Here is a 23,972-nt window from a genome sequence, read left to right on the forward strand (position 1 = left end):
CCAGCTGGCCTCGCCCCGTCACCAGCCACACGGCATGAGTCCTCTGTCACACGCAGCCAGGCTGGTGTGCTGGTGTGCCTACCCTCACCCATACTCCGTGTTACATTCTATCTCTTTTTTTCTCTGAGCCTCACTCAAGTCTTATTAATGACGCTTTTCTTCTCACCACCCAGATTAGATGAACAGCTGTTTATGGGGTGCGGAGGGGCGGCACCTAAGCTGTATCTTCCACTATGCCTAGCATCATGCCAGCTGGGAGTTGAAGTTTCATGAATACTGTTAGTTGGCAAAGAAATTATCCAGCGTGATGCTACTCATTGGATAGGGTGAGGAGACTGTCACAAAATGTGTTTCTTCAAGCCCAACACAAACAAACCTGATCCTACTCTGTGCCTTCATGCCTTCGGTTCGGTCTTGCCTGTTGGTCATTTAGGCACAGACTCCAAATGATCTGCCATGCAGGTCAGTTCAAGCAGGAGCGAAAGGAGTCGAAAGTCAATTTATGTGAATATGAGTCTGAAGCCAACTGGTGGATGTGAGTTTTCACTTAAGTGGTCTTGAGGTGGCCCTAAAAATCCTGGACACTACCAGTGTAAAATAGGCCTGACACCTGAATCATTTTCCCAGACTTAGAAGATTGGCCAGAAGCCACTGTCTAGGGATGTGTGTAGGTAACAGCTGTTTTCTTTCATATAATACAGCAGGATGGGCACTGAGTGTTTCAGCTCCACCATTCACTCAGTGAGAAGCCTTATGTAAATTATCTTGTATCTCTGGCTCTCTTGCCTGTTTTCCAAACCCATTAGTGGTTCAGAAAAGCATGGTCACCATCATCAGATTTTAAAATCAGAGTGCATTGCATATAGTAAGAGTAAGTATTGGTTTGGGAAGCTTTTGTTTCCATATGGGGGAGTGTGTGCTGGCTTCTATTTCTTTCTGTGGACCACAGTTTTAAAAAGTTGAAAGCCACCAGACTGGATATTTCCTAATTCTCTTTCAATTCAGCTGTTCTGCTGTGATTCTCTTCTGTGGTGTGTGTCTGTTATGACGCCGCATTTAGCAGTCACCTAAGGCCCGAAAGAGTTAAGATATCTCCATATGTATGAATTCAACAGATAGTCTCCAGCCAGGCCAGAGCTCAGTATACCTTTCCTTGTCTTACTGAATGTTTGGGCAGTCAACATTGAATCAGTGTTTCGAATAAGCAAGACAGTTTATTGTTGCTGTCATTTATCACATGTTTTGTAGAGAAATTGTAATAACATTTGTATACTAAGGTATATTTAATGATATTGAATAGCAATTTTTTATTTATAAGTGGAAGCAGAACTCTTCTAATTACTTAGCAAAAGGATCTACATTTCAGTTAATAGATTGACTTTTTATTTACTTTTTTTGGTTTTTTTTTTTTTTTTTTGAGACAGAGTCTCACTCTGTCGCCCAGGCTGGAGTGCGGTGGCGCAATCTCGGCTCACTGCAGGCTCCGCCCAGGTTCACGCCATTCTCCTGCCTCAGCCTCCTGAGTAGCTGGGACTACAGGCACCTGCCACCATGCCCGGCTAATTTTTTTGTATTATTAGTAGAGACGTGGTTTCACCGTGTTAGCCAGGATGGTCTCGATCTCCTGACCTCACGATCCACCCGCCTTGGCCTCCCAAAGTGCTGGGATTACAGGAGTGAGCCACTGTGCCCGGCCTACTTTATTTTTTTTTAATTTCAGTTTTTCAGACAGTGTCTTACTGTGTCACCCAGACTGGAGTGCACTGGCACCATCTTGGCTCACTGTAACCTCTGCCTCCCAGATTCAAGCTATTCTGGTGCCTCAGCCTCCCAGGTAGCTGGGATTACAGGCATGCACCACGACACCCAGCTAATTTTTGTATTTTTTGGTATAGATGGGTTTCGCCTTGTTGGCCAGGCTGGTCTGGAACTCCTGGCCTCAAGTTAGCCATCTGCCTCAGCTTCCCAAAGTGCTGGGATTACAGGTGTGAGCCCCCGCACCTGGCCAATAGATTGACTTTAGCCTCTTCCAGCTCTTCCAGCTGCACGTGACAGACTGGCTTACATCAAAAAGGGAACTTGGCCACATGTGGTGGCTCACACCTGTAATCCCAGCACTTTGGGAGGTCAAGGCAGGAGGATCTCTTGAGGCCAGGAGTCTGAGACTAGCCTAAGCAACATGGCAAGACCTCATCTTTAAAAAAAATTTAAAACAAATAGCTGGACACAGTGGCACACGCCTATAGTCCCAGCTACTCGGGAGGCTGAAGCAGGAGGATTGCTTGAGCCCAGGAGTTTGAGGCTGCAGTGAGCCACAATTACACCACTGCCCTCCAGCCTGGGTGACAGCAAGACCCTGTCTCAAAAAAAAAAAAAAAGGAATTTATTGACTCTTATGAAGTCCAGAATTAGTGTTGTCTTCAGATAGAACTGGCTCTAGATGCTCAATGATGTCATTAGGCCTCCCCCACTGCCCCCACCTCATTCTCCTCCTCTGTGTTAATTTTATTCTCAAGCAGGGAAAGGTCCTCAGTATGGCAGCAAGATGGCCCACTCTGAGCTCCAGGCTTATTGTCTGCCAGATTACCAGATGTCTCCAGGAAGACAGCTCTTCTTTCCCTGTAGTTCCAGGAAATGTGTCATCTCTTATTGGCCCATCTTGAGTCACGTGTCTAATCTCTTGAATAAGGGGACATGGTCCTCTCATTCGTAAGGCCTGGCTCATACACCCCTGCAGCCAAGAATTGGGCTCTGTGCCACCTAAACCGGGTGCACTTCCTTAGTTCAGGCTGCTCTAACAAAGTACCATGGACAGGTGTCCTGTAAACAACAGAAATTTATTTCTCATAGTTCTGGAGGCTAAAAGTCCAAGTGCCAGCATGGTGTGAGGGTCACTTCTGGGTTGTAGACTGCCAGCTTCTTGCTGTATCTTTACAAGGTGGAAAGAGGGCAAGTTGCTCTCTGGGCTCCCTTTTATAAGGGCACCCATATTTAATCCCATTCATGAGGGCTGTACTCTCAAGACCTAATCACCTTCCAGAGGCCCCACTTCCTAATACCATCACATTGGGAGTTGGGATTTTAACACAGGAATTTTAGGAAGACATAAACATGCAGTCCATTGCACTCCCCCAGGAAGAAGCAAGGTGCCCTGATCAGGGAAGAAGGAAGGGATGCTAGGGGGGCCGACTGTGAAGGAACCGGTAGGTTTTGGTCTTCACACTTGATCATCATAGTCCTAAAGAAAACACCATCCTGAAGCCACAGAAACTCACTGTAGGGCTTTCTTCCTTGCTTTTATTCTCATGGTCCCATTTAAAATGAGAAAGAGGAACCAGAACCCATCACCTTTTAGTGAATCTTTAAATGGATATTGACTAACAATTTCCTAGGACCATTTCCAGAATGTATAGTTCAATTCCTTAGTATTATACACTGTGGTTTGGATTAATCACCAAAGAATGTATTTAAATAATCCTCTTTTCTTTTTTTTTTTTTGAGACAGAGTCTTGCTCTGTCCCCCTGGCTGGAGTGCAGTGGCACTATCTCGGCTCACTGCAAGCTCCGCCTCCCGGGATCATGCCATTCTCCTGCCTCAGCCTCCCGAGTAGCTGGGACTACAGGCGCCCGCCACCGCGCCCGGCTAATTTTTTTGTATTTTTAGTAGAGACGGGGTTTCACCATGTTAGCCAGGATGGTCTCGATCTCCTGACCTTGTGATCCGCCCGCCTCAGCCTCCCAAAGTGCTGGGATTACAAGCGTGAGCCACTGCGCCCGGCCTTAAATATCCTCTTTTCTAGTGAAAGAAACGATGTCACTCTAGCCAGAACCAATGCCCCTAGCATGTGTGTATGTGTGTGTGCATGTGTGTGTAAGATGTTTTATCTAATGTAAAAAATAGGAAGTACTCAGCCGAAAACTGATGATTCTGAAAGCTTTTAAATCAGTTGAATAACATTTCCCAGGAAAACAGTGCAATAAATGGCAGGTAGGTTCCCAGGCTAGCCTGAGAACAAAAACCTTGTGGGACCCACTATAGATACTCTGCATTTGCAGGAGAAAAATAATTAAAATTGTGTGCACGCATATATACGTACTATAAAACATAGAACTACATAATCTATACAGTCTGTCAATAAATAACATACAAGTATGTGTTGCAAAACAAGTGAAAGAGTGAACCTCACATTTACATATTAAGTGATGCTGCTTAAATAAGGAAATATATAAAATAACTTTGGTAAATGGAAACAGTTTTGGTGAAGATTCCTAATTCACAGGGTAGAACTCAATAAAGTTGGATAAAGTAAGTAATTTATTGATAACCTAACTCTAACATTATTCATTGTAATTATTATTATTTTATTTTTTTTGAGATAGGGTCTGACTCTGACACCCAGGCTGAAGTGCAGTGGCACGATCTCAGCTCACTGCAACTCCCACTGCCCAGGCTCAAGTGATCCTCCCACCTCAGCCCCCCAAGTAGCAGGGACTACAGGTGTGCATCACTGTGCCCTGCTAGTTTTTGGACTTTTTGTAGAGACAGGGTTTCATATGATGCCCAGGCCGGTCTTGAACTCCTGAGCTCAAGCAGTCCACCTGCCTCACCTCCCCAAGTGCTAGGATTACAGGCCTGAGCCACCACACCCAGCTCAATCTTACTTTTTTCACAAATGGAACAAAGAAAGAGACTGAAAGAAATCTTTCTGAGGTGCCTCAGATAATTAAAACAAGGATAGTCCATTTTCATACCACTATGAAGAAATACCTGAGACTGGGTAATTCATAGAGAAAACAGGATTTAATGGCCTCAGTTCCACATGGCTGGGGTGGTCTCACAATCATGGCAGAAAGCGAAGGAGGAGCAAAGGCACGTCTTACATGGCAGCAGGTGAGAGGATGTGTGCAGGAGAACTCCCCTTTATAAAACCATTGGATCTCATGAATCTTATTCACTATCACGAGAACAGCATGGGAAAAATCCACCCTTATGATTCAGTTACCTCCGACTGGGTCCTGCCCACGACACATGGGGATTATGGAAGCTACCATTCAAGATGAGATTTGGGTGGAAACACAGCCAAACCGTGTCAGGAGAGGGTGGGTTAAAGAAGTGATTCTGTCTGTCAAACGTCTGAAGTGGAATTAACTGACCACACACAGTGAGCGAGGGAGTCTCCCGAGATGGGAGAGAGGTAATGGTAGTGGGGAGACGTTGGGTCAAACCATTTCCCACACTGATCTCTGGGTGGCATGCACCATACATCCACATAGTTTTATTGGAGTCTGCGCTAGGCTGGAGTAGCACCTGAGCCTGATGAGAAAAAGAGGAAGAGGAAGAGTGTGGACCGAGACTTTCCTAACTCGGAGACTGTCTATATCAAAAAGGTATCCTTAGGGCTAGTTTCCTTCCCAAACTCTTCCGTGGGAACGTTACTTTCAGGAAATGCTTATAAGAACTGCCCCCCACCCCACAAAAAGGTTCACATAAGTTTAGGAAACACATCTACTATTGATGATTATCAGTTTATAGCATGTGTTAGCATATTCGGGTTCAGAAAAGTCTTCCCTTAATGAAGTGTAAATGTGTTTGTGTTTCACTTAGTATTTCCAAAACATCTTTGATAAAACATTTTGTGTTTGCTGATCAATAGCTGATGGGAAATGTTCCACAGAATGCAACCTGGGAAATGCTTCAGTAGATAGACCATCCTCACAAAATAGTTCTGAGGCTGTGACATGGTTCTATGAGCCCTCAGAAATTGAATGCAAGATGTTATATGTATGTGTGTTTCTAGGAGAGGACTCACAGTCTTTATAATTGTCAAAGAGCCCCTGAACAAAAAAGCATAAGAATTGTTGTTAAGGGCTCTTTTCTAGCAAGGGAAGTTCAGTTTCTCTTAAATTTCTCTCATCTGTATATTTCATATCAGCATAGGGGATATTGCCCGGTGAGCACTGCAGTCACTTGGGTCGACACTGAAGAGGCCAAGTTATGAACAGGGGCTGAGTGGTTTCTTGATTATTGTGTTTATGGTTGAACAGATTTTAAAATTGGCAGCTGCTCTCTTTCCACCAAGAATTGTGGAAAGATATTATCTATGCAGAACACTGACTTTTAGTCAAACTCCAGATACATTTATTTCTGAAAACAGGAGAAAGTAACATGTTGTTTCATTGCAGTAAGGAGACTTCTTTAAAAGTGAAGGCCCACTGACCTGCAGAAGAGAATGTTGAGTGTGATTTAGTCATGTGCAACTTAAAACCAACGAACTATGGAAAGCTTTTCCTTAAAGAAATTTAAAACATCCAACTCATCTATGGTCAGATTTAGAAATCAGCATGTATTCTTCTGGATGGTCTGCCCTTAAACCAATTCATCAGAGAGCTGTGAAGCTGGACCTACATTGAACTTTTGATGAATTGCTTTGATGAAATGGTGCTTTATTACCAAACAGTAATAAACAGTCACTTGAAACCTAGTAGTCCCTTTGTCACAAGGATGTTGAAATCTGTGAAATTACAACATCCTTTTTTTTTTTTTTTTTTTTTTTTTTTTGAAGGCAGTCTTGCCTTGTCGCCCGGGCTCTGGCATTGGGCACCATCTCGGCTCACTGCAAGCCTCTGCCTCCTGGGTTCAGGTGATTCTCTTGCCTCAGCCTCCCGAGTAGCTGGAACTCCAGGTGCGTGACACCACATCTGGCTAATTTTTGTATTTTTAGCAGAGATGGAGTTTCGCCATGTTGGTCAGGCTGGTCTCAAACTCCTGACCTCAGTTGATCTGCCCGCCTTGGCCTCCCAAAGTGCTGGGATTACAGGCGTGAGCCACCACGTTCGGCCCACGGCATCCTTCTTATTAGGACCTGTGGGAGAAATTTATTTCAGATCTTAGTACCAAGGAAAGTCATGCTATCCAAAGCAACTGACGTAGTGTGATCTTGAAACTCACTGCCCCCCTTTTTGCTTTGTTTGCTACATTCAGCCCAACTTGGGACTCACATTTCACTATTTTAGAGACTTTAGTCTGTGTTTTCTGTGAAACAGTATTACCTGACTTTGCCTAATCTGCTGTTAATCACAAGTATTTTTGTTAGCCACCTCACACAGGATTGTTACCAGTTAAGTGAGAGAAGGGAGGGAAATAAAGAGGCTAGGGGGAATGGGCTGGGACAGGGAAGGAAAATCAGGAAAAGCAGGGAAGATCAGAAAACAGACTAAGGAGCGTCTGGAGGTATTAGGGATTCAAGAGAGAGGATTCTCAGAAACGGTGCACAGTGCCACCGGAGTTGGCTATTAACATTTTGTTCCATTATTTAACTGCTCCCTTAACCACTTGGGGAGTTTCTATAAGCATCTGCAGATTGCATAGCCCCTGAAACTGGATGCAGTCAAGCTGCATCCCACAGCCACACACTTTTTTTAAAATTTATTTATTTATTTTGAGGCACGGCCTCTCTCTCTGGGCCAGACTGGAATGCAGTGGCACAATCATGGCTCACTGCAGCCTTGAACTCCTGGGCTCAAGTGATCCTCCTGCCTCAGCCTCCCAAAGTGCTGGGATTACAGGTGTAGCCACTGTGCCAGCCACATCCCCCTTTCACAGAAAGCACCCTTAAGTGTTTTGCTTTTCTCCCTAATCCAAGGGATGCTTTAATGCTGGCCTCAGTAATTCATGTATTTGTTCAGGCCTCACTGATTTGAAATTTGCAAAAATTAAAGGATGATTCTGGTCTAGGGGTAGGGTGCCAAGGGATACTCAGAGGAACTGAGTGCCATGCCGGCATGGGAGAGCAGTCCTTGATGTATTCTGATGTGGCATATGGAGCTGAGACGTGAAAGAATCCTCACAGACATCGTGACACTATTCTAAAGAAGCTTAATGACTAAATATTTTCTAAAACCCTGTGCTTCCCTTGGGGAAATAGTTTATTTCTGAATAAAATATTTACGTGGTATATTGACTTTTTAAAAATACATCTATTTATCAGAAGGGTCTATGATGAATTATAAAATTGTTTTGCTTTGTTTTATTTTGTTTTTGAGACAAGGTCTCACTCTGTTGCCTGGGCTGGAGTGCAGCAGCATGATGGAAGCTTGCTGTAACCTCCACCTTCTGGGCTTATGTGATCCCCCCATCTCAACCTCCAGAGGAGCTGGGTCTACAGGCACATGCCACCATGCCCAGCTAATTTTTTTATGTTTTGTTGAGACAGGGTCTGACTATGCTGCCCAGGCTGGTCTCCAACTCCTGAGTTCAAGTGATCCTGCTGCCTCAGCCTCAAAGTGCTGGAATTTCAGGCATGAGACACTGTGCCCAGCTAATATTCTTAAATCCTTTTATCTGTTAGGACCTATTTTATTAGCCCCTAATAATAAAGATAAAATATTGGACAGATATTTTATCCAGAATACAGGTATTTATTTTAAAATATATACATTTCTTTCTACTAAGTTGGGAAGGACTTGTTTACCTGTATGTTTTCCAGATTTTATAGCACTATGAAAAATATTATAATTAATCAACTTGTGAGTTCTGGAGCAGAAGTTTCTCTATGTAGAATCCAGTGTTTAGAAAAATACATATTTTTGAAACATCTTGGGCTTTAACGCTCACAAGTTAGCAAGACAGTTAGGACCATCTGTGCAGATGGTCCCCCTACAATTAGTTCTGAGGGCCAAGCCTTGCCAATAGCAGTCCCAACTAACGTATGGAGAATGCGTTTGACACAACTAGTGAGGATCCAGCAATCCCACCACTGGGTACGTAGCCAAAGGAAATGAAATTAGGATGCCGGAGAGAGATGTGCACTCCCATGTTTATTGCAACACTGTTCACAATGGCCAGGATACGGCAGCACCCTGAGTGTCCATCCGCGGATGGATGTGTAAGGAAAATGTGGTCTGTGTCTACAGTGGAGTACTATTCAGCCGTAAAACAGAATGAAATCCTGCCATTGCCAATATCAGAACTTAATATGGACAGCATTCTGTGAAGTGAAATAAGCCAGGCACAGAAAGACAAATGCCACATGATCTCACTCTGAGGCGGAGTCTAAAAAAGTTGATCTCATGGCGGTGGACAATAGAATAGTCATTACCAGAGGCTGGGAATGGGGATGTTGGGGAGATATTGATCAGAGAATGTGTATTTATGGTTAGACAGGAGGAATCAGCTCGAGAGATTATTGTACAGCCTGGTGACTCGAGTTCATCATGATATATTCTTGAACATTCCGAAGAGGGTAGACGTTAAATGCCCTCACCACAAAAATGATAGCTATGTCATTGTTTAATGAACAAATGTACTCCATAGTACATTTGTACATAGTACATTACTATGTAGTGCATTTGTTAATTAACTAGATTTAATCTTTCCACAACGTGCATGTACTTCAAAACATCAGATTGTATGCATTAAATACGTACCATTTATGTCCATGTAAAAAAAAATTTGAGGCCAGGCATAGTGGCTCATACCTGTAATGTCAGCACTTTGGGAGGCTGAGGCAAGAGGATCACTTGAGCCCAGGAGCTCACTATGGGCAACATAGTGAAACCCTCCCTCTACCAAAAATACGAAAAATTAGCCAGGCATGGTGGTGCATGGCTGTGGTCCCAGCTACTTAGGAGGCTAAGGCAGGAGGATTTCTTGAGCCCAGGAGATAGAGGCTGTGGTGAGCCATGTTTGCACCAGTGCACTCCAGCCTGAGCAACAAAGTGATACCCTGTCTAAAAATAAAAATAAAAACTGATATATTCGTATTAGCTAAAAGGTGGCCCTGAAGGAGCTGCTTTTAATAGCTTGGCTGAAAAAAAAAGCCCATCATAGAAATGACTCATGGAAACAAATATTTGTTCTACATATTATTCTGTGCCTTGTCCTTCTTGAAGTTCACATTGTATATTTCAGACAGTTGAGATTAAATCATTTAGTCAGTAAATACTTACAGAGGGCCTACTGTGCACCAGGAACTCTGCTAGGCCTCAGGAATGTAGCAGTGAACTGGGATGAACGTAGTCACTGGCCTCACTGAGCCAACACAGTTTCTGTACGTTCACGTATAGGAGACAAAGGCTCATATCGTGCTAGGTTTTTGTAGTCCTGGTGGCTCACAACTTGAGTTGTCTTGTTCACCCTTAGTTCCCTAGAGCCTTGGCACAGTCCTAGCCAGCAGTGGGCATTCCGTAAACATTTGTGGAATGAGTGTGTTCTGGCCGGAGTCTCCGTAGCTCTTCCCCAAGGATTTCAGGTGGTGGTTTGATCATGCTGGGCGCCGCCGAACAATCCGCGGGTGCTTAGTTATTGCATCCATGCCTCCTGACAGTTCCTGTGCACTTTGTCGTTTCTGTCTTTGCAATTTCCCTTCTCAAGTGTTAGGATTTTCATTTTCCATTTTTCTTTATATAAACCGTTGAAATCATGCCTTCATGTCCAGGTTAGATCCTTCATTGTTCATCTCCAGGTCTCATTACAGCACTTTTTTTTTTTTTTTTTTTTTTTTTTGAGACAGGATCTTGCTCCGTCACCCAGGCTAGAGTGCAGTGGTGCCATCTCAGCTCACTGCAGCTTCTGCCCCCCAGGTTCAGGCGATTCTCCTGCCTCAGCCTCCCGGGTAGCTGAGAATACAGGCACATGCTACCATGCCCGGCTAATTTTTGTATTTTTAGTAGAGATGGATTTCCCTGTGTTTCTCAGGCTGATCTTGAACTCCTGTCTTCAGGTGATCCGCCTGCCTCGGCCTCCCAAAGTGAGGGGATTATAGGCGTGAGCCTGGCCAGCACTTTTTTTGTTTTTTAAAGACCTCATTAGTCTTAGGAGTAATATGCTTTCTCCATTCTTCTGTATTCCTTTCACTAGTCTTACTTTAGAATGTCTCAATTTTTGTTTATGATATTTCTGATTTTCACTGTGCACTGAAACTATTGAGGCAGTGTGCTCCAAACTTGTTGCTTTCTGCAAAGTTAGCCGGCTTTAAGATGTTCTCCTCTGTTGTAGACTCGTTAAAGGTAGGTGCAGAATCTGTATCGGAGTTCCAAAGCTCTTTTGTACTTCATGCTGATTAGCTGCAGTTTTCCTGCCTTCCCACCTTTGTCTTAGTTGGGTTTGTTACTTCACTGACAGCAGAGTTGGCTCCTGTGTGGCGGCGGTGCCGTCGGTGCTCGAGACTGTGTTGTGATGTGGCTGCCTGAATGTTCCGTGGAGAATAGGTTTGAGATTTTCACCCTGAGACACCCTTAGCTCTAGTCTTGACATATTTCAAATGAGAAGTGATCGTCAATTTGCTTTGCTGCCCTTGTAACATTTTGTCTAATCGCTGTTGGTCCGTGGTTTTGGCAGCATCCTGAATGATGTTTCTTAACGAGTCCAAGACTGAATATGGGGATAATGTAAAACAAAGACCAGGAAGAAGAAATATGGATCCAGAATTACCGCAAATGAAGAAAGCCTAAGCAGCATTGCTCATTGCCATTTCTAGTGTTTCGGTATACAGAGTCAAAGAGTTTTTAAAAAGGGGAGTATGGCAGTTTTTTCTACGGCTAAATTTAGCCATTGCTTTGGAAAATCAGAGTGGTACAGCTTGTGCCTTATCTCCACCCGGCCCTTACCCTTCCCTCTGCACTTGGACATCTTAAACGGCTTGCCAGGGAGGAGCAGCTTAATATACTCTTGTGGCCCCATTTATTCTGGGAGGGAATTAAGTGACTTCATTTTCCCTGTCCTTCTGAGCTTCCTAAAAAATTTAGGAGACTTCCTAAGCAGCGCTCACAGAGCTCTACCGAAATAGTTGCAGGCATGCCTCCTTTGCCTCCTCAGCCCTCCCTGCCAGGGCAGCCAAGGGCTGTAAGTGGAATGAGAGATGGATGGCAGCGGGGGAGCACATGTGCACTTGAGCTACAAATAACGTGTTTTAAAATAGCAGATGGTATTTGACGATTGCTTCTTCATTCACTTACCTGCCAAGGCAAAACTTTTTCTTCTCCTCTGGCAACAGGACCCGAGTGGCTCAGTTCAAATGCTTTTCAGCATTTCATCTATCGGTTTATTATAGCTAGGTAACACACAGATACTTTTGTAATAACGAGTTCTCGTGTTTGCTGATATTATTCATTAGCTGATGTGCAGGCATTTATATTCATGGACACTTTCTGGGGCTGTTCTAGAAAGTGTTTCTTTTGTTTAACCCAATTGAAACCTCATGTTATACAACAGTTGAACCTGGCTGACTTGTTAAACATTTTGGTAACTAACGAAAGTCACTCCTTTCATTGAGGGGGGTTGCCAGTCATTTGTATTCCAAATAGTCCATTTTTCTCCTGAAAAGGGGGAACATCTCAAAGTTAGGGGTTGGGTGTTTTTTTTGTTTGGTTTTGTTTTTTGTTTTGTTTTGTTTTGTTTTTGAGGCAGAGTCTCACTCTGTCGCCCAGACTGGAGTGCAGTGGTGCGATCTCGGCTCATTGCAACCTCCCTCTCCCGGGTTCAAGCAATCCTCCTGCCTCAGCCTCCTGAGTGGCTGGGACTACAGGCACCTACCACCATGCCCGGCTAATTTTTGTATTTTTAGTAGAGACGGGGTTCACCGCATTGGCCAGGGTGGTCTCGAACTCCTGACCTCAAGTGATCCGCCCATCCCAGCCTCCCAAAGTGCTGGGATTACAGGATTGGTATTTTTCATGCGAAACTCTGTGGCTATAGAAAAGTGACACTGCTGGGAAGTTCCAGTGTGTGCCTGTGAAGAAGTCAGCTCATTCCCAGCCTTGCTTCTAGAGTCTTCACCGTAACTACCTGGTTTCCTTCCCTGAGTTGAAAGCAGACCGCAGCCAGCCGGGCAGACACACTTGCTTTCCAAGTCAGCTCTGCTGGGCTTGGATCACTTTGACCATCCTCTCTTGCCCCTGGACAGGTGATAAAACTGCTCATTGGTGTATGAGCCACCTGGACTGCACTGTGGGGAGCGGAGGCTGCTCAGGGTTCTTGCCCCAGAGTTTGGATGACCTCATCAATAAATAGGCTTCCAGGAGTTTAAATTAGAAAATAATCCTTTCCACACGCACTCACTCTCTGGATGGTGCTAGGGATTCAAGACAAGGTCCCTGCTTTCAAAAAGCTCACATTCTAGCCTCTAGCAGGAAGGACAGGTAGGAAAAGAGCTATCCTTTCATTTGCTCAGTACTGTTAGGACCCAGGGCAAAATGTGGAAGGTTTACCAGGCATAGCAGAAAGAATGTTGGTCTGGAGTCCAGTCTGTGTTCAGATCTCTGCCCTGAGAGTGGTATGCTCTTGGGTAAGTAACAGATTTTCTTAGCATCAGCTTCCTCATCTGAAAATGAAGGGGAAAATCTTTCTTTCAGAGTCATTTTGAGGATTCGACATAATCCATGTCGAATGTCTGGCTTACTGTAGATGTCCGGTAGCTGCTATTATTATTATTAATAATACTGGAGTGACGTCTGAGCCACATTTGGAAGAGTTAAGAAGTTCACCAGGTAGATGAGGGGGAAGGTTGACCTTGACAGAGGCCCAGAGGTAGGTGAAATTCCTGGTCGTGAACCAGGAATTTTGGAGAACATTGAGTTGTGAGAGAACCCTAAAAACGTAGTCTGGGACAGTTGTTAAAGAACAGTCCATTCTGTATCACAACAAAGAATTTACATTTTATTTTGTATGTTCAGGAGGAGGGATTGATTTTACTTTATTTTATTTTTATTTATTTATTTTTTTGAGACAGAGTCTGACTCCATTGCCCAGGCAGAAGTGCAGTGGTGAGAACTCAGCTCACTGCAGCCTCCACCTCCCAGGTTCAAGCGATTCTTCTGCCTCAGCCTCCCGAGTAGCTGTGATTACAGACGCACACCCCAACCCAGCTAATTTTTTGCATTTTTAGTGGAGATGGCATTTCACTATGTTGGCCAGGCTGGTCTTAAACTCCCGAGCTCAGGTGATCCACCCACCTCAGCCTCCCAAAGTGTTGGGATTACAAGTGTGAGCCACCACGCCTGGCCAGAGGAGGGACTTAATTTTTTAAACTAAATTATCTGATAAAATATCAGGAACCATCCCACGGTGTATTGCTTAGTACAACCAGGAAAATTAATTAGGTTTGAAGATTGAAAGTGAGTTGTGTAAAATCTAGAGGAAGCAGCAGGTGCTGCTGGGGCCTGAGGGCCTGGGAAATCTGGCCAGGAGCTGGTTTCCTGGCATAGACACTTTCTCACTCACAGCAGACGCCCAGACACTCGGGATTCTCCACTTTTACAGCAGCAAATCCCAGCCCTTCTAAACTTAGAACACACTGTGGGTGTCTGATTTCATGAAATTGTCTCTGTCTTTAAAACATTGCAAAGAAATTTTAAACATTTAAGTGAATATTAATTTGGGACATTTTAAAGTGAGTCCCTTTGAAGGCTAGGAATCCCTGTCAGAGAAAGAGGAAAAGATGTCCCCTGACTGTGCTGTGTGACACTTTGTGGAACAGCCCTGATGGAGGGGTAGGAAGGGGCAGACCCAGCAAAAGGGAATCCGAAGCCCCAACTAACCATTCCTTGACCGTTGGGCCAGTTATTGGTTGCAAGAGTTTTTTCATCTTCTTCTCGATCGTCATAATACTCAAAGCTATTCTGGGATTATGAGTCTCTTTCTATTTATACTTATGCTTTCTAATATTGTTGGAAACTAACAATTGAAGTATAATGTAAATGAATATACTATTATACTATACCCTCTGCTTATACTTTTGGGATACAGGAATTAAACCGGAAGGTCTCTTTTTTTTTTAGTTTAATATATCAATAAGGTTTCTTTTCAGCATTTCATCTATCGGTTTATTATAGCTAGGTAACACACAGTTACTTTCATCATCGTTTAATCTATTTTTAAAATGCCAGCTGGACATGGTGGCTCATGCCTGTAATTGCAGCACTTTGGAAGGCTGAGGCAGGCAGGAGGATAGCTTGAGGTCAGGAGTTCAGGACCGGTCTGGGCAACATAGGAAGACCCCAGCTCTAAAAAATAAATGCCCTCAGAAGGCTCTAGTAAACACTGCAGTGCTGTATTAGACACAGAGACATCAGTAGGAACTCATGTTTACATTATTGTGTATACAGGTAGATACAGAAATAACTGTAGATAAGTGTACATACATGGATTATTATACATACATATATTTCTTAGCTCTGCTCATTGAGAAGGCCTAGAAGCAGTGATACCTCAATAGCAATGAACACTCAGCACTCAGATCTTGGTTTCTAAATACCATTCTCCAATAAAAAGAACCAAAGCTCCACTCCTTAGAGAAATGGACAGTTCTAGGGCTGGCACCGGGGAAATGAAAGATGAATCTGGAGCATCTTGTAATGCCAGAAAGGAAGGAAGTGCTAAAAGGAAGAAAAAAGGATGAGGGCACGTCAGAGGGGCACAAGGGTCAGCCAGAAAGAGCTCCTGATGGCCAAAGCTGGAACACTCGGAGCAACAAAATAAATAACAGTATCAGGTTGTGACCCAAAGTTTAGAATAAATGTTCAGGAGTCCATACTGATATATATAAGTGATTTACTAAATACATTAAATAAGGACAAATCTTACTTACAGGAGAACTCCAAATAATGCATGTAGATACTCCCCCATCTGCAAGGTGGAACTTAGTTACCTGCTTGTTGTTGGGACTGGACTTAGTGACTTAGTTCCAAAGAATGGAAAGAGAAAAATTGTAACTTCACAGTAGAGAAATGTAGCAAACATTGCCTTAACCAAGTGATGGAGGCTGACCTCACCAGGATATCATTATACCCTCTGATTGTATGTGATGAGCAGGGCGCCTCACCTCTGATGCTCTTCCTAAAAACCCAGAACCCAGTCTAAGGATTAGAAAACACCAGGCAAACCTAAGTTGAGGGATGTCTACAAAATACGTGACCAGTATTCTTCAAAACTGTCCAAACCTTTTTTTTTTTTTTTTTTTTTTTTTTGAGATGCAGTTTCACTCTGTCACCCAGGCTGGCAGGCTGGAGTTCAGTGGTGTGATCTTGGCTCACTGCAACCTCTGCTTCCTGGGTTCAAGCAACTCTCCTGCCTCAGCCTCCCAAGTAGCTGGGATTACAGGTGCCCAACACCACGCCAGCTAATTTTTGTGTTTTTAGTAGAGACAGGTTTCACCATGTTGGCCAGGCTAGTCTCAAACTCCTGACTTCAGGTGATCCACCCGCCTCGGCCTCCCAAATTGCTGGTATTGTAGGTGTGAGCCACCGCGCCCGGCCTAAAACTGTTAAAATCTTGAAAAGTAAAGGAATATGGAGAAACTGTCACAGAGCCAAGGATACTAAGGAGACTTCAAAACTAAACACAATGCGGGATCCTGGGTTAGATCCTAGAACAGAAAAAGGATGTTCATGGAAAAAGTGCTATAATCTGATTCAAGCCTTTAATTTAGTTAATAGCTCTAATATACCAATACTAGTTTCTTAGTTTTGACAAATGTCCCGTGGTTACAATAAGATACCATGTTAGAGGAAACTGAGTGAGGGGCATATGGAAACTCTACGATCTTTGCAACTTATCTGTAAATCTAAAATTACTTAAAAAAATGTTTAATTTTTTAACAGTGTTCCCATAGATAGGGCTGGGCAGAAGGCCCAGTCTAATAATAGCTCAGGCGTAAGAGAGCCATATCCCTTAAAAAGATTGCATTTATTTATTTCATCCTCACAAACAAGAAGATACATATAAACATCCCCATTTTACAGATGAGAAAATTGTGGTGCAAAGTGGGAATTATTTTTCCAAAGTCACACAGTGACAGGATTAAACCTGGGGCTCTTATTTCTACTCCAGTGTTCTTTGCACTGTCTCAGAGCTGCCCAGGCTAAAACTGCTGCTTCCACAAAAAAAGGAGTGCAGGGAGAAGAGGTTCACGAAGAGAAGCTTTGAATGAATCACGAGCCAGACGGCTGCTACGAAAGCCATCAGAATGATTGACTTTTTGTCCGGGGATTTACGTGCGCGTGCATGTCTGGAAGGCAGCGGGAAGAAACTACTGCATGAAGGTGAATGTATCCTTCCTCATTCCCTGGAACCATTCAGGAAAATAGACTGCTTTAGAGAAGCACGAGAGGCAGAGACAGACACCTGGAAAGACAGCCCATGTTGTCAGCTGAGTCAAAGACAAAGTAATAAAGAGGTCCGATGCAATGGGAATGGTAGAGGAGTACTTGATCCGTTGCAGACAGTAGCACAGGTGGCTGGGTTTTAAATCGTTTTCAAGTTTTGCCTGATCTGAGTTGGTGGGGTGCTTGAGAAGTAATGTGCGCCCAGTAATTGTCGACAGAGCTACTGTGGACGGCTCTGGCGTGGTTCAGATGAGGTGATGCCTCACGTACCCATGCTGGGTAGGAATCTCCACTGCTGTTTGAGCAGGTGGTTCTGGGGTCATTCTTTAACAGGCACTTGGGTGGAGGAGAGAGGAGTCATTCTTTCACTGTGGAAACAGTCCAGGGTCTTAGGGCAGCGGTTCTTGAAATGTGGCCCTAGACCAGAAGCATCAGCACTGCCGGGGACCTTGTTAGCAATGCAACTTCTGGGTCTCACTCAGACCCACTGGACCAAAACTCTGGGAATAGGGCTCAGCAGTCTGTCTTAAGAAGCCCTCCTAAAGTTTGAGAACCACTGGTCTGGAGGAATGGTCCCTGGGATGAGCAGAAACCCTCATCTAGGGCAGCACACGGCCTCCAGCCAGGAGCAGGCGGGTGGATCTCACACACACACTCACAGCACACGGCCTCCAGCCAGGAGCAGGCGGGTGGATCTCACACACACACTCACAGCACACGGCCTCCAGCCAGGAACAGGCGGGTGGGTCACACACACACACTCACAGCACACGGCCTCTAGCAAGGAACAGGCGGGTGGGTCACACACACACACTCACAGCACACGGCCTCTAGCAAGGAACAGGCAGGTGGGTCACACACACACACTCACAGCACACGGCCTCCAGCCAGGAACAGGCGGGTGGATCACACACACACACTCACAGCACATGGCCTCTAGCAAGGAACAGGCGGGTGGGTCACACACACACACTCACAGCACATGGCCTCTAGCAAGGAACAGGCGGGTGGGTCACACACACATACTCACAGCACATGGCCTCTAGCAAGGAACAGGCGGGTGGGTCATGCGTGGAGACTCTGCCACTGGAAGGGAAGCTGAGACTCACACCCAGAGGTTCTGCACCAGAAGTAAGACATTCAGACCTCACTTTGCCTGAGTCTTTAGATCCAGGAGTTATGGGACTTACCCAGGGGGTTAAGAGCTGGGGAACCTCAGCCCAGTTGACACTTTATTTTGTGTCATTTGATACTTCCTTGTCTGTCAAAGGATTTTTTTTGCTTTTGCCTTTTCCTATTCTGCCCTGCTCTTCCATGCCCTCAGAAAGTTTGTAGTTTCACTGGGGAGGACGTGCCTGACAGCTCAGTGAGTTCTGGGTCTAACATTCACTTATACACCCTGCAGGATGTAAACTATATATATTTATTTATGGCCTTCTGTGTGACCACAGAAGTTCTATCATTTTTCCCACTTACGGGTAGGGTATCATTGCAACTAACCTTTGTGAAGTTTGTATTGATACCTAGAAGGGTCTAAGTAGGTGGCTCCTTATACTGTTTTTTACCAAAGCATGTATGTGTAGCAATATTATGTAAATGTTTATTTTCTTGGGTAAAATGCTTAGGATGGTCGTGTCTGTCTCTGGGTTATGCGTCCGTCATCCTCATGTCTTCAACAGGAGGCCAACCTGTGTTACTAGAAACAGACCTCTGTGCACCTGTTTTCCGTACCCTTGTCCAGAGTTCACTCGCCGCAGCAAATAATAGTGTCTGTTCTGTGATGAAGCAGGAACTTGTTCTTCTGCTGCGACGGATATAGCCTAATATTTCAGGATAAGAACTAAAAATCTCAGAACTACCAGGCAGGAGGTGGAGCTAGAGCAGCTGGCTTTCTTTGCTGGGACCTCTGGAGCCTCCTCTGGCCTTGAGCCACCTCTGAGCCTCATGTGCCCATGGAAACTTGCACTTGTAACTTTCCTTCTGTGCAGAATTTTCTCGCAATGGAGGGGTTCAGCTGCTCCACTCGGGCTGTCCTAAGGACATCCACTTGGAAGCCCTCAAAGCTGACCCTGTTGTCTTTGAAGCATCATGGGTGAGAACTAGGACCAAACTCATCAGCCCCCTAAATCTATGCATTATGCCTACTCCCCCTTCTCCGCCTTTTATTAATTTAAAACTCCAGGTTTGTTCGAGCTGCGTAAATTATTTGTTGGTCAACAAAAGAGGACAAGGATATTTTCACTGCTGTTCTAGGTCCTCCCTACTGCCTGGTACATAGTAGGTGCTCCAGTGAATATTTGTGCATGAATAAGTGAATCCTTCAAATGTACTTTTTTACTCTAATGATCAGAAATTCTTCTTTGCTTCTCAGTAATTGTATTGCCTGTATCCCATTATCACACACAGTATACAGTTAAAGCAATGCACAGCTCTCAATTTGCCAAATATTTCACAGTGTTTTAATTATCCTGATAAAGCTATAAAGCCAAAACAAGCATAAAGGTGTTGCTTTTGGCTTGCTAGTATGGAGATGTAAAGACCATCATTTTATCCATCTAAGCCTTACAACCCCAAGAGCTGGGCCCTGGCCCTGTGCAGAGGAAAGGACATGTGAGGAGAAAGTCTGTCTGAACTTGGGCAGCAGAGTGCAGCAGACCTCACTCCCTGGGATGCCAGCTCAGTCATTTGCATTTGAGATTGGTTTTTTATTTTAATTATCACTCCCTTCTCCTTTGGAATTGAGAGACTCAGAGATGCCGTTATGCATGATATGATTTTGTTGAGGCACATAATTGCTTCTGAGTATTTTCATGAAGTGCTTCTCAGAGCAGCTTAATATCATGCACTCACGGCATAGCAACAGGGAGTGCAGCTGGGGAACAAAAGCTGGCCACTTCTGTGGCACACACGGTGTCATTGTGACTGTTGGAGCAGGAGATGCCGTGGGCAGGGCCTGACTCAGTGATGTCAGGGAAGGTCTGCGTCTGCAGTGTCCGTGCTTGACAGGGGGATGGGCAGGGGACAGCTGATGCGGGGACCGCACTGCAGCGCACTGCAGCACAAAGCCACCTCCACGGGCAGCAGGCAGGCTCGCTCCAGGCTGACCACAGCTCAGAGCGCGCTTTTGGTGCTTTTCTGCCCCTTTGTCTGCCATGGGATATTGATCTTGGCCACTCAGTTGCAGAGTGGTTCCAGAGTGCTCTGGAACAAGTCAAATGGATACTGAAAACTCGTTCACCAGATGCAAGATTTGTAGACTCGCAGAAGAAATCACAGATCTGTGGCTGTGGAGGTTTAAAATTCAGTCAAGCCATTTTGATGGGATGCATGAGGATCCCCGAGTAGGTTCTGAGACAAATGGTTGTCTGGCTTAGCAGCATTAGGAACAAGCAGGGGAGTTTATAATATTCCGCATAGGGCAACTGCCATGCTGCTTCGAACTGGACTCGTAACTGAAGAGTCAACTTCTTAGGCTTCAGATGGAAGAGACCTGTGATCTGCAAGATTTCAGGTTTCCAACGGAGAGGCATGGCATCCGGAGTAAGGACACCAGCACCACCTCAGTAGTCATCTTGTGTTTTCTGACGGTGGTCACAGGATGAGAACGGCTGTGTGCAGGTTACCCCACACAGCGTGTATTCAGTTACTTCCCTGCGGGGAGTTGCCACTGAGTGAGACGCTTAGCGGCGGGATCCTCCAAGTTTGCCTGTGTCTGTCCATCCATAGTTGTGCAATTGGAAGGAAGACGTTATTTTTCACTTTAAAAGAGGAAGTGTCTTTCTTGCATTGTTGTTCCTGGAAGTAGTTTATTAGAAAATAATATGAGGAATCTTTTTTTTTTTTTTTTTTTTTGAGACAGAGTCTCACTCTATCATCCAGGCTAAGGTGCAGTGGTGCCATCTCGGCTCACTGTAACCTCCACCTCCTGAGTTCAAGCGATTTTCCTGCATCAGCCTCCTGAGTAGCTGGGACTACAGGCATGTAACACCACACTTGGTTAACTTTTTTTGTATTTTTAGTAAAGACTGGGCTTCACCATGTTGGCCAGGCTGGTCTTGAACTCCTGACCTCAGGTGATCTGTCTCAGCCTCTGAAAGTGCTGGGGTTACAGGCGTGAGCCACCGTGCCCAGCCAGAAAATAATATCAAGATTCTTGAAAAGCAGTCTTCCTCTTGCTTTTGTGTTTTAGTAAAGTAAAATCAGTTTGATCTGAAGTGAGGACTGAACTGCTGACTGGGTATTGACTGTCTTTTGAGTAGAGCTAAGCTTTCTGGAGAGTGAGAATATTGTCTTCTTCTGGTAAGACTGCCTCATGCCTGTGCATCTTCTCTTCCCATCACCCTTCTTTCTTCTTGGCATATCTGGTTATACTCTCAGCCCTGGGGCCAAACAGATGGGTTATATCCATGTGCCTCAGTTTTCTCATCTGGAAAATGAGGATAATAGCAATACTTACCTCATGTGATGGTTGTGAAGAGTAAATGAGTTAATATCTGCACAGTGACACAGTGGTGCCTGGCATGCAGGAAGCATTCTGTGAGTGCTAGCTCTGCCTGTTGTTTTCTCTCAAATGTCGTACGCTTTGCTCACTAGTCTTGGAATTTTTAGTCAGGATGGTAAGGAGTGGTGATAAAATATTTCTTTTCCAGATTATCCCTTTGCATAATTCAGATGACTGTATTTTGAAAATAGTTATGTTCTCAACAGTTGGAGGAGAAATATGTGGTCACAGCTGTTCAGTCAGCTTCTACAGACATTGACTTCATTTGTCTAAAGATGATGGTGATGGCAAGCATGCTAACCTAGGATTTATCATGTTCTGAGCACTTACATAGATTAACAGCTCTCTGAGGTAGGTATAACTACTGTCCCCATTTAAGGGGTGAGGAAACTGAGGCATCAAAGGTTTTGTTCTAAGTTCAAAGCTACACAGCTATTATATGGCAGAGCCAGGGCTCTGCATAGCCGTTCACTGTCTGGCTCCTGCACACCTCCAGCTCTATCGTCTCCTGCTCTCCCTACCTCTGTGCTCCAGCCACACAGTCTTCTGCTCCCTGAATGCCCTGCCTCAGGGCCTTTGCATGTGCTATTACCAGGCCCCAGTTCTGGACATGTTTGGCTCCTTCTCATCATACTGATCAAACTCGAAGTGTCACCTTTCCTGACTTGTCTAAACTCTATCCCCACCCCATCCCTCCTTATCACATTATGCTGCCTTCTTCACTTACCAAGGTCTGCCTGTGCTCAAGCAGGGAGAGACCTCCCCTGTTTGCTATTGAATAGCTAGCACGGTGTTCCTTAAAATTTGTGAAGTGTGGCCAGGCGCCGGGTCTCATGCCTGTAATCCCAGCAGTTTGGGAGGCTGAGGCGGGCAGATTACTTGAGGTCAGGAGTTCGTGACCAGCCTGGCCAACATGGTGAAACCCCGTCTCTACTAAAAATACAAAAGAATGTAGCTGGGCATAGTGGCACGTGCCTGTAGTCCCAGCTACTCGGGTGGCTGAGCCAGGATAATTGCTTGAACCCAGGAGGTGGAGGTTGCAGGGAGCCGAGATCATGCCACTGCACTCCAGCCTAAGCAACAGAGTGAGCTTCCATCTCAAAAAAAGTCTCCTCTCTCTATATATATATATTTAACATATATATTATTATAGATCATATATTTTATATATGTCATGTTATGGCATATAATATGTATATTTTATATATATATGAAGCGAGTATGGGCAGATTGATTTTCACATCGATTTAACTCCTCTTATGTACACGGATAGGTGACCCAACTCTAACGTGTATGCTTGTGTGTGCACACACACGTGTGTGTAAATGTAGGAATGTGGAGAGATGTGTTCTAATCTTAGTAAAGTGGTACAGAATCACAACATGTTTTCTCTTTGAGTTTCAATCCTAGCTCCAACAGTAATTCCTGTTGTTTCTCTGATGTAGAAGTTGAGGTACCTATTTATGTTTGTCTCTGATGAGACACGTGTTAAAAGAAATGTGGGGCTGGGCGCAGAGGCTCACGCCTGTAATCCCAGCAGTTTGGGAGGCCAAGTCGGGCAGATCCCGAGGTCAGGAGTTCAAGACCAGTCTGGCCAACATAGTGAAACTCTGTCTCTACTAAAAATACTAAAATTAGCCAGGTGTGGTGGCAGGCGTCTGTAGTCCCAGCTACTTGGGAGGCTGAGGCTTGCAGTGAGCCGAGATTGCGCCACTGTACTCCAGCCTGGGTGGCACCACGAGACTCTGTCTCAAAAAAAAAAAAAAAAAAAATGAAATGTGGCTGGGTATGGTGGCTCATGCCTGTATTCCCGGCACTTTGATTCCTTGAGCCCAGGAGTTTGAGACCGGCCTGGACAACATGGTGAAACTCCGTCTCTAAAAACAAACAAAAAAAAAAACTAAAACAAAAATTAGCTGGGCATGGTGGTGCACACTGTGGTTCCATCTACTCGGGAGGCTGAGGTGGGAGGATGGCTTGAGCCTGGGAAGTGGAAGTTGCGGGTAAGCCTAGATCACACCACTGCACTCCAGTCTGGGCAACAACGTGAGACTGTCTCAAAACAAAAAAGGGTGTAACATTCTCAGGCACTGAATAATGCTATTCCTGAAATAAATTATAAAAGCTAGAGCCTGGGTCAGGAAATAAAATTTTTAAAAAAATTTTTTTTGTAAAAACTCAGTGTTTTGGTAAAAGAGATGCTACCTTTTTTTTTTTTTTTAATAATTTGGTCTAACATACCTTCCTTTCTTGCCATGATTACTTTCTTCTACTAGTTTAATTTAAATTGTATTTATTTATTTTGCTCACTCTAGAGGGTTCTCTACCAGATCTCATGTCAGGGTTTCCATTGGGGAATTTGACAAAGAAA

At 44.6% G+C, this 23,972-nt stretch overlaps 2 protein-coding genes across 17 annotated transcripts in view; both read left to right on the forward strand.

The window, feature by feature from the left end:
* CAMTA1 (calmodulin binding transcription activator 1) overlaps positions 1-23,972 on the forward strand; it is a 1,003,074-nt gene that overhangs the window by 941,120 nt on the left and 37,982 nt on the right. The window lies entirely within an intron of this gene.
* Positions 1-23,972, forward strand: part of VAMP3 (vesicle associated membrane protein 3) — a 707,779-nt gene that overhangs the window by 634,293 nt on the left and 49,514 nt on the right. The gene's annotated exons all lie outside the window — the stretch shown is intronic.

This window comes from Macaca thibetana, chromosome 1 (assembly GCF_024542745.1).
Source record: "Macaca thibetana thibetana isolate TM-01 chromosome 1, ASM2454274v1, whole genome shotgun sequence".
In the NCBI taxonomy this organism is placed as follows: domain Eukaryota; kingdom Metazoa; phylum Chordata; class Mammalia; order Primates; family Cercopithecidae; genus Macaca; species Macaca thibetana.